The sequence below is a fragment of the Rhea pennata genome, chromosome 4 (assembly GCF_028389875.1).
Source record: "Rhea pennata isolate bPtePen1 chromosome 4, bPtePen1.pri, whole genome shotgun sequence".
Lineage (NCBI taxonomy): Eukaryota > Metazoa > Chordata > Aves > Rheiformes > Rheidae > Rhea > Rhea pennata.
This window is the reverse complement of record NC_084666.1, coordinates 22,219,160-22,235,111: the sequence shown is the minus strand read 5'-3', so window position 1 is coordinate 22,235,111 and position 15,952 is coordinate 22,219,160.

The window sequence follows — 15,952 nt, the reverse complement described above, 5'->3', positions numbered from 1 at the left end:
GCTGGACTAGATGATCTCCAAAGGTCCCTTCCAACCTTACCGTTCTATGATATTGCACCAAGGACTGGACAAAGTGAAAGCTATAGAGTATTCTCATGGAATCTTTTCAAAAATACTTGAAACATTAAATTAACTGGTAACAGATCCACAAAATATAATTAATCCGTGGAAATAGGTAACATGAACTTTTGAGACCAAGGGTAGGTTCACAAAAGATAGTTTCAAGATTTCTTCTTTGCTCAGTGAAATCTGTAACTCTAACTCAGGTATTACACTGTCTTTTACAGCACAAGGAGAAAGAATGGAAATGGTCTGTATTATGGCTGAGTAGAGAGAGGGCAAAAAGGCATGGTTTCAGGTTTGTAAGACTTCCTGAGATATTTTCATTCGTCTCATCTATTTGATTTTAGTCAGAGTGGATGTAGTGTCAGCTGATAGTGGGTAGTTTTGAGAACAGCATAGCCCTGTATGACAAGGAATGCAAATATATGCACACTGCTTGAAAACCTGACTTTAAACACTGAAGAATGACAGAGGAGTTTTAAAAACAGACTATCATACTAAGTCAAGTTGCACACATTTTTGCTATAAACGATGTAAAGCCCTGTAATGAGTAAAATCATTAAATCCACAGATTTAGGAAGACACACTGTAATAAACACACAAAACATGTACGTATATATATGCATAAATTAAAGTTTGGTGTTAACATCTGATACATTTTTTTTTTCTGTCATACCTTTGAAACCCATGGTGTAGATCTCTTTGTTGACATTAATGTTTTGACTGGATCTCTGTGTCTTGTGCTGATGGAAGGCTATGGTTTATGTGATTACATGGCTGAAGCAGTGTTGTGATTTTACTTCCTTTAAACAGGTAAGGCTCCAGTGAAACAACCCGCATTGTGCAGACATACGTGTCACAGGCTTCATTTCCCATTAACATCCACTTTAATAGCATTTATTAAATGTCTTTCAGAAACAATATTCCCTTTCTTGCTTTCTGAAATCTTACCACAGTGTAAAAATTTTGAAACATTTTTAGACTACTCATGTGAGAGCTTATGTGTTATGTGATTTACTTAGCTACAGGTTTTAATAAATCTGACTTCAGTTTAAATTTAGGAACGGGTAAAAATTCCTATTTTTCAGTGCTGACTTGGTATGCCCTATCTTTTTTGGCTGCATTAATCGTAAGTGTCTGTATAGATAGGATAATGACTAATCCTCTCTCCTTTCTAGCTACAGTTAATCCTTTCTGGTACTTATCCTATTAACTTTTTCCCCCTTTCCTGTATTTAAATACGCAAACATTGTATTCAAATTACTTCCATTTATTGCTATTCTTGTGAAGCACCCTCAAACTTCTGACAATGCAAGGAAAAAGATAATATATCTTTGTTTCAGCAATTACTTGTGAATATTTGGTAATCATATTTAGGCAATTGCCTGTTTTGCTTTTGTCTGTTTTTTTGATGGGGAATCTCAGTTCCAGTGAGTTCAACAGTGAGTCAAAAGCACCAAAATGATAATTAAAGAAAGAAATACCGTACTTTTCTATTCAAAGCATGTTGTTCTAGGCTTTCATGAAAGCTCTTTGAATATTGTAGTAACAAAATCATGCATCTAAAATCTATACAGATGTAAATCTGTATATGAAAGGCTGCAAAAGACTTTTCAATTTTAACATCTTCTATTGAGTAAGAGTAACAATGCCCACTAGAAGAGGAAGATACTGAAAAATTACTGGTAACATCCTGACAATTTATGTTACTGAAATGAAATTTAGAGGATCACCTTATTATGCTAGACTGATTTCTTTATCTTTGTTTTTAAGGGAGACTATTTTTAATATATATTTTATTTACATTCTTTTTTTAATAGCATGTTACTGATAGCCTGGTTCCTGCATATACAAATTAACTGGCAGTGGTAGAAAGATACCTATTTTTTTCATCTGGCTGTTCTCTTTGTTATCAGGGGCTTTTCCAGGAGGAGAGAGTGCTTGCAGTCTTTTATTTTCTTCTGCCCCATGTGAAAAGGAATTAGACACTACTGTTGTTAGCTGACTGCTGTCTCTAAGCCACAAGTACACAATTTGGGCCATGCTCTTTCAGACTCCTTCCTGTGTGATTCATTGGTGTCCCCAGGTGCCATTGCTGACACTGACTTCCCTGTGGCTATACATTCCTCATACATATAGTTTGACACACAAAGTCATTGTCTGTCACAGACTTCTTCTTCACTGACATTAAGTACAAATTGTTTTGTTGGAAAGGCAGAATTTGCCTTTATCTCTTTTTTTTTTCATTTCTATGCAGTGTTCAAGTGTGCTTTTGAATTTTCTTTTTCTTATATATAGTTCAAATTTCTAGCTTCTTATATATAGGATGAAATTTGCAAAAAAATAAAAACATCTTTAACAGGTACATGCAGCTCAAGTATATAATGGGACATATAGCAAAAAAATATATCCAATATTATCATTTAATTTTTTGAAAGTTGTATTTCATTTTCTGCAGAAAATTAATATGAGGCAGAATGAAGTTGTATCATTTGTATTAATATTGTTTAGTGCAAGTTGACTTGGTATGTGATTACCTATGCATAGATTGTTGTGTATATATGCATGTGTGAGATAATATTTTTAAATGGAACTTACTCTATTAAAAGTCAAGGACTGTACTGGCTTATGAACTCAGTTCTCTCCAACGTATCAGTATAGGAGTGAAGGAATAAAGGGAAGACTTCCAACAGAGTTAAACCCATAAGTGACAGTTAATGTGCCCTGCTGCTTCTCTGGCCCTCTTCTAGTGATAGGTAGGTTTAATTTATAATCTAGGTCAGTCCAAGCTTTGCAGGCTTCATAATTTACCAGCAGGAATATTGCAGTATTACAGCTATGCGATAGAAGAGGACTTAAGAGGGATCCTCTCAATGATGAAAGTTCTGGTATAAGCATTAAGAAAGTTCTAGTATAAGCATATGTCTCTTGAGTTTTGCACAGTTAAGGTATCAATTAAGTTATTAAGCATCAATTGCAGGACAGTTGGCTAAGTAATTTTAAAGTTTTAGATCTGCCAGAGAATTACCTATTATATAAAAAATTAAATAATAATGAGATAATCATAACAAATGTAGTTGTACAACAATAAAACTCCTCTCTGTTTTTATTACAAGTCGTGTGCCAGGTTTCTCATTAGTCTGGAAAAGAAGTATAAAATTCTTATTTTTTCTAAAAAAAAAAAGAAAAAAAAAAAAAGAATTCCCACTGTTTTCCTTAAACATAAGGTTGTTTACAAGTTTTGCTAGCCATGGCTCTTACTACCATCTCAGTAAGAGCCTTCATATCTTTTACTACAACTGGAAAATGCTACAGTGTTCATAAGCACTGAATATTTATTGTGCTCAGAAATTCTGTCAATTCTAGCAAGAGGTTTGCTGAAAGTTACCTACTCAACTGTCTATTTTAGGATTAAATTTTCTCAGAGAGAATCAAATAGAATAGTGGAAATAAGAATGTTCTTTTCACCTATCAATGTATGAATTTAGACGAGAGTCCTTAGCAATATTTTCTTTTCATTATCAATTGCTAATTAGTCCACCAAACTTGTCTATGTGCATTGCTGTTGTCACACTTGAGTGCTCTTGAGAAAATGAAGTAGCAAGCATATATGTTTGATATCTGATAATTATATAATATTGCTCTCACTTGGAATAATTGGTCTGAAATATATCATTATTTATTATTCTGTAAGCATTACAGGTACTAAGTCTAAATGCACCTGATTTCTTGGTAAGCTGATTCCAACTAGACTCCAGCTGAAAGGGGCTGTTGCAGAAGCCGGCAAAACCAAGCACTGTTGCAAGGGACAAGAGTGGGGGGAATACAGGCTCTGGTCATGTGCCAGAACAAGTGACCAAAGGCTTCCCGACTCTGGATACCTGAAGACTCGGGCAACAGATTGTTTGCTTGTCTCATGCAGGTTCCTCTGCCTCTTGCCTCCATCTCCTCCTCCGTATGCTCCTTGGGCAAAACTGCAAAGAGAAAGTTATTAAGCATCAAGCAGAGGCAATAAAGAATGGATCTTCACACATCCAGGGAACTTCCTACAGTTTATTGATTTTCCCCTCGATGCCTTGTGCTGTTCAGTTTCAGACCTCCCTCAGCTATTCCCTGGCTCTCATAATCTCTTTTTTCTTATGTTATTATTCCCACTGCTTTTTCTTTCCATTTCTGTTTATATGATCCTGTTTTTTATTCTCATCCACACATGCACACATCTATGATCAACATAATACTTACTGATATCAAATCATATTACTCTTGTGTATGCCTTCAATGTGTACTTCTGTTTCTAGACTATGTATTTAGTTGTATGTTGTTTGAGGAGAGATTGATCTATGTATAGAGTGCACATAGAGTGCCTAGTACAATAGAAGCCTATTTTTATTAAATAATAAATGTTATTTCTCATAAGCTGTATTGTCAGTAGTGTATCTTAAAACAGATATGTTCAAAGAAAAACATAATCTGTAGCAAGTATCTTTTATTGGGAACTGTGTAGCTAATTCAACCAAAATACAAACCAGAAATTATGAAACCTTGAACCTGACACAGCACAAGCAAATGATTAAATTACAATCTTTTGTTTTCTTACCTTCTGACTGCAAGGAATGGTGGAAGTCAAAAAAACATATATTGGACTGTACCCTTAGATTAATATCCAAAAAATCATCACCATCATAGACACTGGAATCTGTGGAATGAGCAGGAAAGAAAGAAGATAATATCCTTGGAGGTCAGCTTCACCTATTTTTCAACGAGGTATTAACGAATTTGTTGCTTGGGCTTAGGCCCAAGCTTATACCTCAGCTTCCTGTTCCATCATCACTTAGTAGGTACCTTTCTTACAGAGCAATTCAAGTTACACTGTAATTTATTTGTCCTCTCATATTCATTTTAAGTTTGCAAATTATCTGATGAACTGCAGTAATTACACAACGTTTTGTATAGTGTCAGTTAAACTTTTTAAATTTGGGGATACTTAAGTAAATACTGTGAACAATCACAGACCCCAAGCACTAGTTGTTAACTAATTCTATTTGCTTAATATCAAATATTATATACTATATATGATGAATATGTATTATGCATTATATATTGAAATATATGCCATCTTATACATTATCTATTATTTACTATATACTTATGTTAACTAAGCACATAACTTTAGGTATCTATTTCAATTCCTTTCAATTTCATTATTTTTATGCTATACTAAGTTTTTCATAAAGACATGCTTATGACACATGACTTAAGCAGAAAGATTGAAATGAACTTGATATGAAACTTCACTTTTGCATAGTATTTCAAAAATGTGCTTAGTAAAGTTTTTGTACCGTTTTGTCCAGTTATAGGCAACATGCTCATCTTCTACATTCACGTTTTACTTGTAAGATCAAGATATTTACCAGCTATTGTTCATTGGGGTATTTTAGTAGTTCATATCTTAGCATTTAAGAGAAGCAAACTGGACTTCAACAAATCGGCAAGCCTGCAGGTTGTAAACATGCTTTTCTTACAGGAGAGGTAACAGTCAACAATCCTCACAAGAATTTCTGGGAGATATGCATGCTGTAGATCCCTATGAAACAGTAGCAGCAGGGAACCGGAATATGTATACATGGAAATCCATAGCATCTTACCTTTACTGGAATGATTTTATCACTCTTCCCTAACTGAACTGATTTTCTGTCTTAGATCTGAACTGAGGAAAGAGACTCCATCAGCTCTATATTCCAGCAGGTGGACTGCCTTTGCTACTGGAAAAAAGAACTGCTTGCAGATCAGATAAGTTCTAAAAACTCTTCTTATCTTAAGTTACCAGCAAGTAATAAACCTACTGTAATTTGTCTTATTTCTTGTACCAAATAAATTCTATGCTACTATGAATTCCTAAAAACATTCCACAGCCACAATAGGTATCTATAAAAAGTAAACCATATATTGTTTTCATAAATAAGAAAACAGCATGTCAGAGGAAAGATTTTTTAAAAAAAAATAAATAAAAGGATCACACATGCATTTTAGTAAAATTACCAAAAGGTGAAGCAACTACCAACATGAACATCAGTCATACCTATAGGATGGACTCTATAAGCTTAAAAATTGTATACTGGAAAAATATTTAGGGGGTAATATTAAGTAACCAACTGAACATGAGCATGCAATGTTTTGCAATAGCTCTGAGGCTGAATATTTTATTTTTTCCATATCGGCAGAGGCAATACTTAACATGAAATCATGCTGAGCTTTATATAGCGTTAATGGGAGCACAAAGGAATACAGGGTCCAGTTCTAATGTGCACACTTTGGAAAGGGATGCTGACAAATTTAATAGACTTCAGAAGAGAAAGCTAGAGCCCTAGGTGTACCAATAGGCCAAAATTGCTGCCCCAAATTACTTAGACCAGCCTCTTCCGAACCCTCTTCCCCACCTCCCCCACCCACAGGCTCAGGGCCCCCAGTGAAGCTCAGGCCTGGGCACCCAGTCTCTGCTCAACCTCCCTCAGGCATGCCTCTACTCAGCCTCGTCCCTTGCTGATCCTGACCAACCGGTTGGACTTCTCAGGTTGGTCTTTGACGGCACTTGTCACCTCACATTTGATGGTCACTGCACTGTCAGCAGGAGATGTTGCCGGGATCCCACGGCTGCTCTCACCTCGCCGGGTGCTGTGGGACCGTGCCTGGTCGGGGAGGGCTCTGCCCCATCCCCGCGGTGGTCACCTTTGGCTCCTGGCTTCTCCTCCCTCATGGAGCAGTCCCACTATTGCTGCTTCCGACAGAGAGAGCCTTGCTATTTGAGACAAATAAAGTTATTTTTGTGTATTAAACTAGAAGTAAGAGACCGGATTAGTCTTCAGTACCTAAACGGAGAGACATTTCTCAGTTTCCTAATATCTGTCTCAGCTAAGCCATGAAACCTACAGAAATTTAGACTAGAAATTATGACTTAATACCCATTGCTGTTGTTATAGTGAAAATGGTAACTGCACCCAAAATCATTATTATTCTTTATTGCTTAAATCTGAAAGCCCTTTGAGAACACACACTACAGTTCAGAGTTACTGATTTGAATGTGGAAAATCAATAATTTCGGTGGTCTTTTTTGGTCTGGATCAAACTAAATGTTTGCCATAGTACCCTCTGGTCTCATAAAAGCTATTAAATAATCTTCAGCACATAATTAGTGTGCAAATTAAAAGGACAAATATAATTTATTCTGTCTTTTCAAGTGTGAAAGTTAGTAATAAAGCATAGGAATTATTCTTCTCCTGCTTTATACACTTGTCCAAGGAATAGAAAAGGCTATTGTGACCATGCAGAAATTGTGGAAGACAATAAAGTAAATGCGAAAAAATAAATAGTCAATATAGAGTGAATTGTGTGAAATCCATATCAACTAAGGCAAGAATGTAAACTTTTTTTCATTTCTATTCATAAAATATTATACTTGATCTTATACGACTTAGCATCTCTGACATTAAGCACACAGGCACTAAAAATATTCTTTTTTGAGTCAAGAATATGCTCACAGCAGTTCAGGAGCTATTCTGTATGCCCTTGGTTCTGTACTTGTTTAAATCTTTTACCTATTTACCTAATTAGTCTAAGGCTTCCAGAGGTAAAACATACAGACACATGTACAGATACACTTTTAAAAGATGAAAATAGAGTCAATAATGTGATTTTCCAAAAGTGCCTATACAGGCTAGCATTAGCCCTTTTCCACTTCTCAGAATCTTCTGCTGTACTTCCCTAGAAATAGAACACATCAAAAATACAATATCCGTTATCAGCTTCTTCTAGCTGGAAAAAATGTTGTTCTGATAGGTATATCAAGTATGCCATCTCAAGACATCTCATGACATCTCAAATTCTCTGGTCTGGAAATCTACCTGTTTAGGTGAGTCTCTGCTGTCTTCCTCCTCCTCCATCACCCAGGTCTGCAGGCTGCCATGACTCACAACACAAAGCACAGTAAGTGTCACAGACACTCTGATACAAATTTTATGAAGTAGTCTTTTACTTTCAGTCCAGCAAGCAAAAAGGGACATCCTTGGCATTTAACAGCAAAAAATATTCAAATAAAATTCTCCTTTTTCCTCCTTCACATATGTCCTTCTGTCCCTCTTAGGACAAAGACCATCCATCCCTTTTGAAGCATTGCCCTCAGAAAAATCTATCCTTTTTCCTTCTTTATTGTCTTGAAGATTCTTTTAGTAATGCCAACTAGGAACCAGATCTCTGTGCTGACTGCCAGCCTCTACATTTAGTTTCCTTAAAGAATAGAGACACCTGGTCCTATACATCATAGTACTATCCTGCCAAAACCCTGGTTCCTGAGCATCCTTGCCTTTGTCTTGGATGAAAGTATGTGGTTTACTGTCTACTATATTTGCTGGAAAGAAGGCAGTTTATATAACTCCCATTTTACATGTTATTTATTAAAGATAGCAATGTTTATAATGTTGTAAAAATTACAGTTTTGTATTAACCATTTTTTGCTATATTTTGCTACAACAGCAACAGCTCTCACTAAGGTACTTCAGATTTGAAATAGACTTAGGTGCTATGCTCACGAAGGAAGTCAGGACTGCAAGAACCGGATCCTTAGCCTCTAGAAACAGCCATTATCCATGCTGTGGATAGCTGGGAAAATTACGTATATAACCCTTCTTCCAAATGCCAGTTAAAAAAAGGAAATAGGCAATCTGTGTAGGAAGATGTTTCCTGAGAGAGAGAACTGCACTGAGCACGGTGCTGCCACATTTTGAGATATCAAAATAAAATCTTGTTGTTCTCCTTTAAAAGTAGCTTTTGCCGCAGAAAAAGTAACAAAAAATGCAATGTTTTTAGAACTATAGAGCAATATATAACTTTTTGTGGGGGAAGAAAAAGGAGAAGAGAGGAGAGGAGAGGAGAGGAGAGGAGAGAAGAGAAGAGGAGAGGAGAGGGGAGGAGAGGAAACAAGGAGAAGAAACACACTAATCATGTTAGTATCCAATAAAATAAGCAAAATCCATTTGAAATATTAGGAATATAACCAACTGAACAGTGGATTACTAAGCATCTGGCATGTGGTCCAGTATTCTTAATTACACAGTAACACCTACCTATGTAAAATGCTGCCTGGGTGCAATTAGACTCTGCAGTAACATGGCTGGACACTGAGCATGGCTCCTGGACGAGTGCTGCTCCGACGCAGACCCACCTGATGCAATTCTACGACATCACTGCTGCTACTCCTAACCCAGTTTCTTCTCAGTTAGAAGTGAGATCTACACTGTAAATCTACTAAATAAAATTTTCTATTAATGTCAGTAATTCAGATTTGTCTGGTTCCACTGATTTCAGAATAACCTATTGCAGAAGACAGAATCCACACCTTGGATGGAATCCCCCCAAAATGTTTTATTAAAAGTCTTTGATCTGTAACACACAGGCTTCTGCTAAATATAAATCTGTTTCAGAAATCATGTTCATTGCCCATTACCATATATCTTAAACCTTAAATCTTGTGCAGTTTCTAGGTTTTTTTCAAACATCCAGGTAGCTATTATTCATACAGCAAAACATAGCTACCCTGTGACTTTTCAACAGAAATTGCTAAAATCATTAATTCAGCATTTGAGTCAGAAAATATCTCCTCAGTTTACAGGATCCTGAAAGGACACCAATCTAGGGCTCAACAGTATTCTGCTTAAAAGTACCTCAAGGAGGTGCCAGACTGAAGTCTATCCATCAGACACAGAGGTGTACAACAGAATGTGCCATGTGTTTGTAGGAATGATTTATCTTGGCATAGAGAAATACATCTTGCATTACCTTATTGGAGAATACACCAAGGTACCATGAAGACAGGTTGGTGATGCCTGGGAATTCCTGGTAGCGGCGGAGCTGTTCTCAGTTTTCTGAGCCACCGAGAGCTAATGACCTTCTTAGGCAGATGAAGAGTGCAAAGCATTGTTCACATAAAATTTCTATCCTCTGTGTCCTTGATCAAAAACAAATCTAGCAGGGCATAAGCAATCCAGTAAATTCCAGCTAAAGCAACAAAACATTAATTGAAACTATGGTGAAGGAACATTATAATTAATGTAAATGAGGCTACCCAGACCTGGCTTTTTGCCTGCATTAGGGACAAAGAGCTCAGTCCTTCTAAGCCTCCTTAGCTTGTGGGCTTATGCATACATTAGCTTCAGTGATCAAAATAAAAATTAAACATACTAAACAAAATGTATGAGTCTATTGTAGGAAAGAAGGAGTTATGGTTCTTTTGCTACCATTTAAAATGGAGAAGTAAATCAAAATTCCCCATTGTATGTGTTATGTTCATCTGAAAAAAAGAGAAGCTAAGCCTATGGAAATTAAACACCTACAATTCATAGTCAAGATCAAAAGAATACTGTTCTTTTATCAATTCATTATATGCATTTTAAATAAAAGAAAATTCAAAAGTTATAATGCAGACGAGTCAGAAAGTATTTCTGAGATGTATAGTTTAGCTGAGTTGATCCTTATACAGAAAAAAAAAAGTAAGCAAAGGTAAAAAGAAAGTAGATGTGAAATGTTACTATGACTTAATATTCTGAACATAGTGGCAATGAATTCATTTCAAAATATGTTTAGATTTTGGGCCTGATGCTATGTAAGAAGCCAAGAAATACATTTTATAAAGCTCTTGTAAATCTCTTTAGGGCAGAAGAGAAATGTTTTTGGTGAAATAGTGTACTAAGTAACTGCATTAGTTTGCCATAGATTAAGTGAAAAGAGAGTAGTCATAAAATATGTTTAAAGAAAAACAAGAAGATATATCTTGTCCTAATCAGATCACGAATTTGTACACTGGCTTACTAGCCAAGGTTGCAAAGACAAATCACTGGAGCTTTTCATGAAACAGATGGCATCCAGAGGGACTGACGTACTGAAAAAGGAAATGATCAAAAATGGCCTTTACTTGGTCCAGTAATTTTCTTCAATTGGTTGCTGGAAAAAAAAAAAAAAAAAAAAAAAAAAAAAAAAAGAAAAGAAAAGAAAAAGAAAGAGAAATTAAGTCTCAGAAAAAGTGTATTTCTAGGATTTTCTTTCTTTTTATCTGTGAGATCACAAATGTATTATGCTTGAATGTTAGTATTAAACAGAGTTATGATAGAGTTTCCATTACCTGTTCTACAAACCTAAAATTTCCCTGCGGTTTGGCTTATTTTGTAGCATAGTCTTTACACAATCAGATACACATATATACATATAAATATTAAGATAATGTCTTAGGTAAATAGTTTTAACATGTTAGAGGAGAATTAGAGAATATTTTTACTTTAATAAGTATATGCAATAGGAACCTCATTGTATTCCTAATGAATGATTTACAAATGCAGAATATGAAATTATTTTATTTCAAATGGACTCCATCAATGAGCAGCAGATATTCGAAGCTGTATAAATAGATCCCAGGATATATATACGTAAGTTAATTGTTGCATATGCAAAGGATAATTGTCTTTCTAAGTTGCCCCTTATATGAGCAAATGCATATAAAGAAAAATGACTTTATCTTGCAGAACAAACTAAGCAATTTGAAGGAATCATATGGTACAAATAATCAAGTTTACTACCTAAAGATACTACGCAAAATTTAGTTGCTCACATATGCTTCAGGCTGCAGATAAGATTTTTGAAGAGACAGCCAAAGTCACTCCTGAAGAAGGATGATGTCCCAAATTATCTGGGGGAGAGGGGGCAAAAGAAGAGAGATGGCAATGTAAATGCTCACGCTACATGTTTGTCATCCCGTTGTGGCTGCTGGCTTCTGCTATGTGCAAGAACAGTGGAGGGTCAGAGATGCTTCCATGGACCCTGAATACTTTAACTTTTCTTTACAGTATGTCTGAGAGTAACAGAATTTAGGTGAGTTTGGTATGTTAAAATCTATAATATGTTAATCATCAGGTACAAGAAATTATAGTATTTTTAATGACAACACAAAAGTGCACTTGCACATTCTTCTTTATACCATTTTTCTCATTATTTCTGTCTCTGCTCTTCATGCAGTTAGTTTCTAAGTATCTGTTTTTTCTTTCTGCTTTCATATCACTGCTTTTTAAGATTTCACTTTGTGTATTTGGGGCCTATTTCAGGAAAACACCATTCTAAAATGAAGTCAATAGGAATTAAATTTGGGCTTAAAACTAAGCCCATTCTAGAATGCAGTCTCACACCTAAGCTCTGATGCTTTTTCAAATGAGGACCGTGAATGTTAGATCACTTCTTTCAATTCTGCTTTCCTTTCAATTTTTGCTTCACTTCTACTAGTTTGTTTCAGTAAGTAGACACCTCCCTCTCCCTAGATATTGATTTAACAATATAGCTAGTTGGCAAGTGACACTTCTGTTTTGCAAGAAAGTCTGAGCTTTCCAATTTGTTTTCATTCTACTCAGAACATTTTCACGGAAGAGAATCAGGCCAGAATGCCAGTTTTATACCTGATCTCCCTCTGCACCTCTTCTTCTAACTTCTCAAATTGACATAACTCTATGACAAAATGGCATTATTTTACAAAAGCAAACCATTCTGAACATACTTCAATTAGGTCTATCTTTTTAAGTAATCCAAGTTCAGGAGTTTCTTTTGGTTTGTTTTTTTTTTTTTTTTTTTTTTTTTTTGAAAATCAGAATATTACATTATAATGACGTGGAAAATTCCTGTTGCTCACAGAACCCTAATTTTACTCAAAATCTCCCTTTTAAGCCTCTCTAAATCTGCTCAGATAAAGGAATTTAATACATTTCTCTTTTTAAATCTGCATATTAAAACAAACCCATGGTTGCATATGAACTTCAAAACAATAATTAATGACTTAAGTATTAAAAATGCCTAGCAGGAAATGTAAAACAAAAACCCTTTCTTTTACAGCATCACTTACTGACTGAGTATATTATACTTTATTTTAGAATAGAATAGGAAATATTAAATGCTCTGAATTTTAATTTACAGGGTTCATCCTTAAAAGTTGCAGCCTCCAGGTAGAAAGATAAATACTCTTTGTTTTTGCTTCCTCAACAGTAGGGATTTTCTATGAAAAATATATCCATGCTCAGAAAGACTAATCAATCTTATCCACACTAAAATCTTTGCCACAGGTAATCATTTCTACTACAGCTTATACCAAAGTCTCTCAAAACTTACAGAAAAATGATACAATGGTTTTATTTCTTTTCTCTTTGTGTATTTACATGCTTTGTCTCTGAAGTATATGTATGAAATACTTAAGAAAGATTTCCATTGGGTTTCTCACTGTAAACAAATGACATTTGAAACATCATAGAGTCTCACTAATTTGTGAAGCTAAAATTGAAATATTTAAGGCCTAATAGCAAGTATTAAATAATAGATAAATTTGAGAAAAGGAATGTTATTTTATGGTTATATGTGGGAGTCAGGAAGGGAAGACTTCAGATCCTGACACTTTTTCAGTCTTCTTATGTGGTTCTGACCAAGCTACTCAATGTCTTGGTGTCCAAAGTCCCCACTGGAAAAATGGGAATAATTTTATTCCTCCTACCAGCCTGTCTCTTCAGATTATCAGATCTTTGGTACAAAGGTTGCTTATGATGCCTGAAAAGTGAGGTCTAGATTCCATTTTGGCACTACTGTTATGCAAATTAAAATTTAAAAACTCACTGAAGATATTAAAAAAACACCCACGGATTAATAGATTTCTTATTTTGCTGGCAAAAATCTCACTTTGTTTATGCTGCATCACATTTGAATTTTGTTTCCTATATCTTCTAAAAGTAAAGTAAGTACATTTTGTAACCTTATTTTTTGAAATTCTCAGAAATGTTAAATTAAAAGGACCATTTAGCATTGCTATGTGTATTTATGCTGCTGTATTTCTTATATATGAATGTCTTCCTATTGAATTAACTTAATCAGCATGTAAAAGGAGATTAATTGCATTCATCAGAACAACTGTAATCCCTGAAAATTCTTCCAAGCAAAATAACGAGAGAAGGATAATTTGGTGCTGAGTTCAAAATTTTTCCCTTGTGCAGCATAAACAAAGAATGTTATTTTTGTTATGCATTCCTCCTTTATGCATTAGGGTGGCTACTGCAATCACAAAGAACATCTTCTCATTATTTTTAGATGTGAAATCTTTGTTTAATGGATCTTGGCATTTCTGCAATCCTTGCCCTGATTTGCTTTTCTATTTCTGAGGGAAGCAGACATAGGGGATTACAGTTTTTCAAAGTATCTGCAGATGAAAATATGAACCCTATGGATAAAAGGCCACGTTTTGACCACTTGTGTTGAAGGAGAGCCTTCATCCCTGAAATTCTGATGATGCAGTGAGCAAAGTCAAGCTAAACTGACCACAAATTCTCTGAATATTTATCTATTTAAATAAATAAGAATTTGCATCCTCCATTCCTGTTAATGTGCATGTTAATGATAGCCAGGGCTCCGCTAATCTGTGATTCAGTTCTTCCCTTTTCGATTTATATTGTTTTGTTGTGCATATCTACATTGCACAGTGGGACGCAGGACAGGCAAGCTGTGTCTGACTGACAGTACCCCCGCATGCTACAGTACAGCAACACAGTCCACGCAGATACGATACCTTGGGTTTCAAAAGCAATGAGGTTGAGGCAGCATGCACCTGAACCAGTTTATCTGTGCTGATGGATCATTCATTTCCACACTGCACCACTGTGATTTGGCATTATGGCTTGCAGGACTGTGCCCAGCTCAAAAGACTCTTCAGGAGCAGATTTACCAAGGGGCTAATGGCGTTATTATACTCTCTCTGCCCTTTCCTCTCCCTCTCCCCACAGATCAATGCGGTGTGGTGTCTCACGTGGCATGGTTTTGCAGTTTTGCAAATTCCTATTTATATGAGAGCTACAAACTCTTCCATCCACCCTCTCTTCTAGTAGTTATCTCACGTTGCATCATTATGTAGATCTGGCGTGTTCATTGTTAGACATTTATATGTTAAATCAATATCTATTACATTTTTTATCATTATTTGTACATAGCTTTCTGAGGGAACAGTCATCTTATTATTATACAGAAGGACCTTATTTATGTGTTTAATTGAACTTTAACTTTTAGACTAGGTGTTTATGTATTTATGCATTAATAAGGCATTTATGTTAGATAATGCTATTATAAAACATACTACTCCAGGGTTGCTTCCCTGTAAGAAATGAGAAATAAACCAAATTCTCTACAACACAAAAATGTGTGAACAATAGTGAAGGTGATTTAAAAATTATTAGATAGAAGTGTGAACTGTAACTGACATATGTCGGGAAGTAGAAAAAAATGAGATACTTACTGAAAGTTTTTGGAGTTTGAATTTTTTTTTTTATTTGCACAGAATCAAATGAACTTGCCACCTGTATGTAACATCTTCACATCTGTTTCAGAAGAAGAAAAGAAGTTATTATGAAACAGTTGTTGAAATATATGAGTCACCTTGTGCTTTTAGAGTATTAAAAGTATCATCAGGTAGATATGTTTTTAAAGATCTGGTGAATGAAAAGTATTTTGAACAATCAACAAAACTGACACAGGCCTGAGATTAAAAATCTGCTCTTGTAAATTTGGCTTATTCTTTGATTCTCTTAGCAAAGCTGCCCTCGTAAGGGGCTGAAAGGCATGGAGAACAGCACGTCTGAGGTCCGAGTTTCCAGTACCAGGGCTTTTGGTAGCTACAGCAGCAAGACAAGCTCACTGCAGAAGTGCAGAGTGCTTTCACGGTGAGCAGGCAGTGTATCAGCCTTTTCCGTCTGGGGTGCACTCGGTCTGCTCAGATGGAAACAGTACCTCGATATACCAAATACTAAGGCGACATTTCAGAAGATGCCAGGTGGTTGAG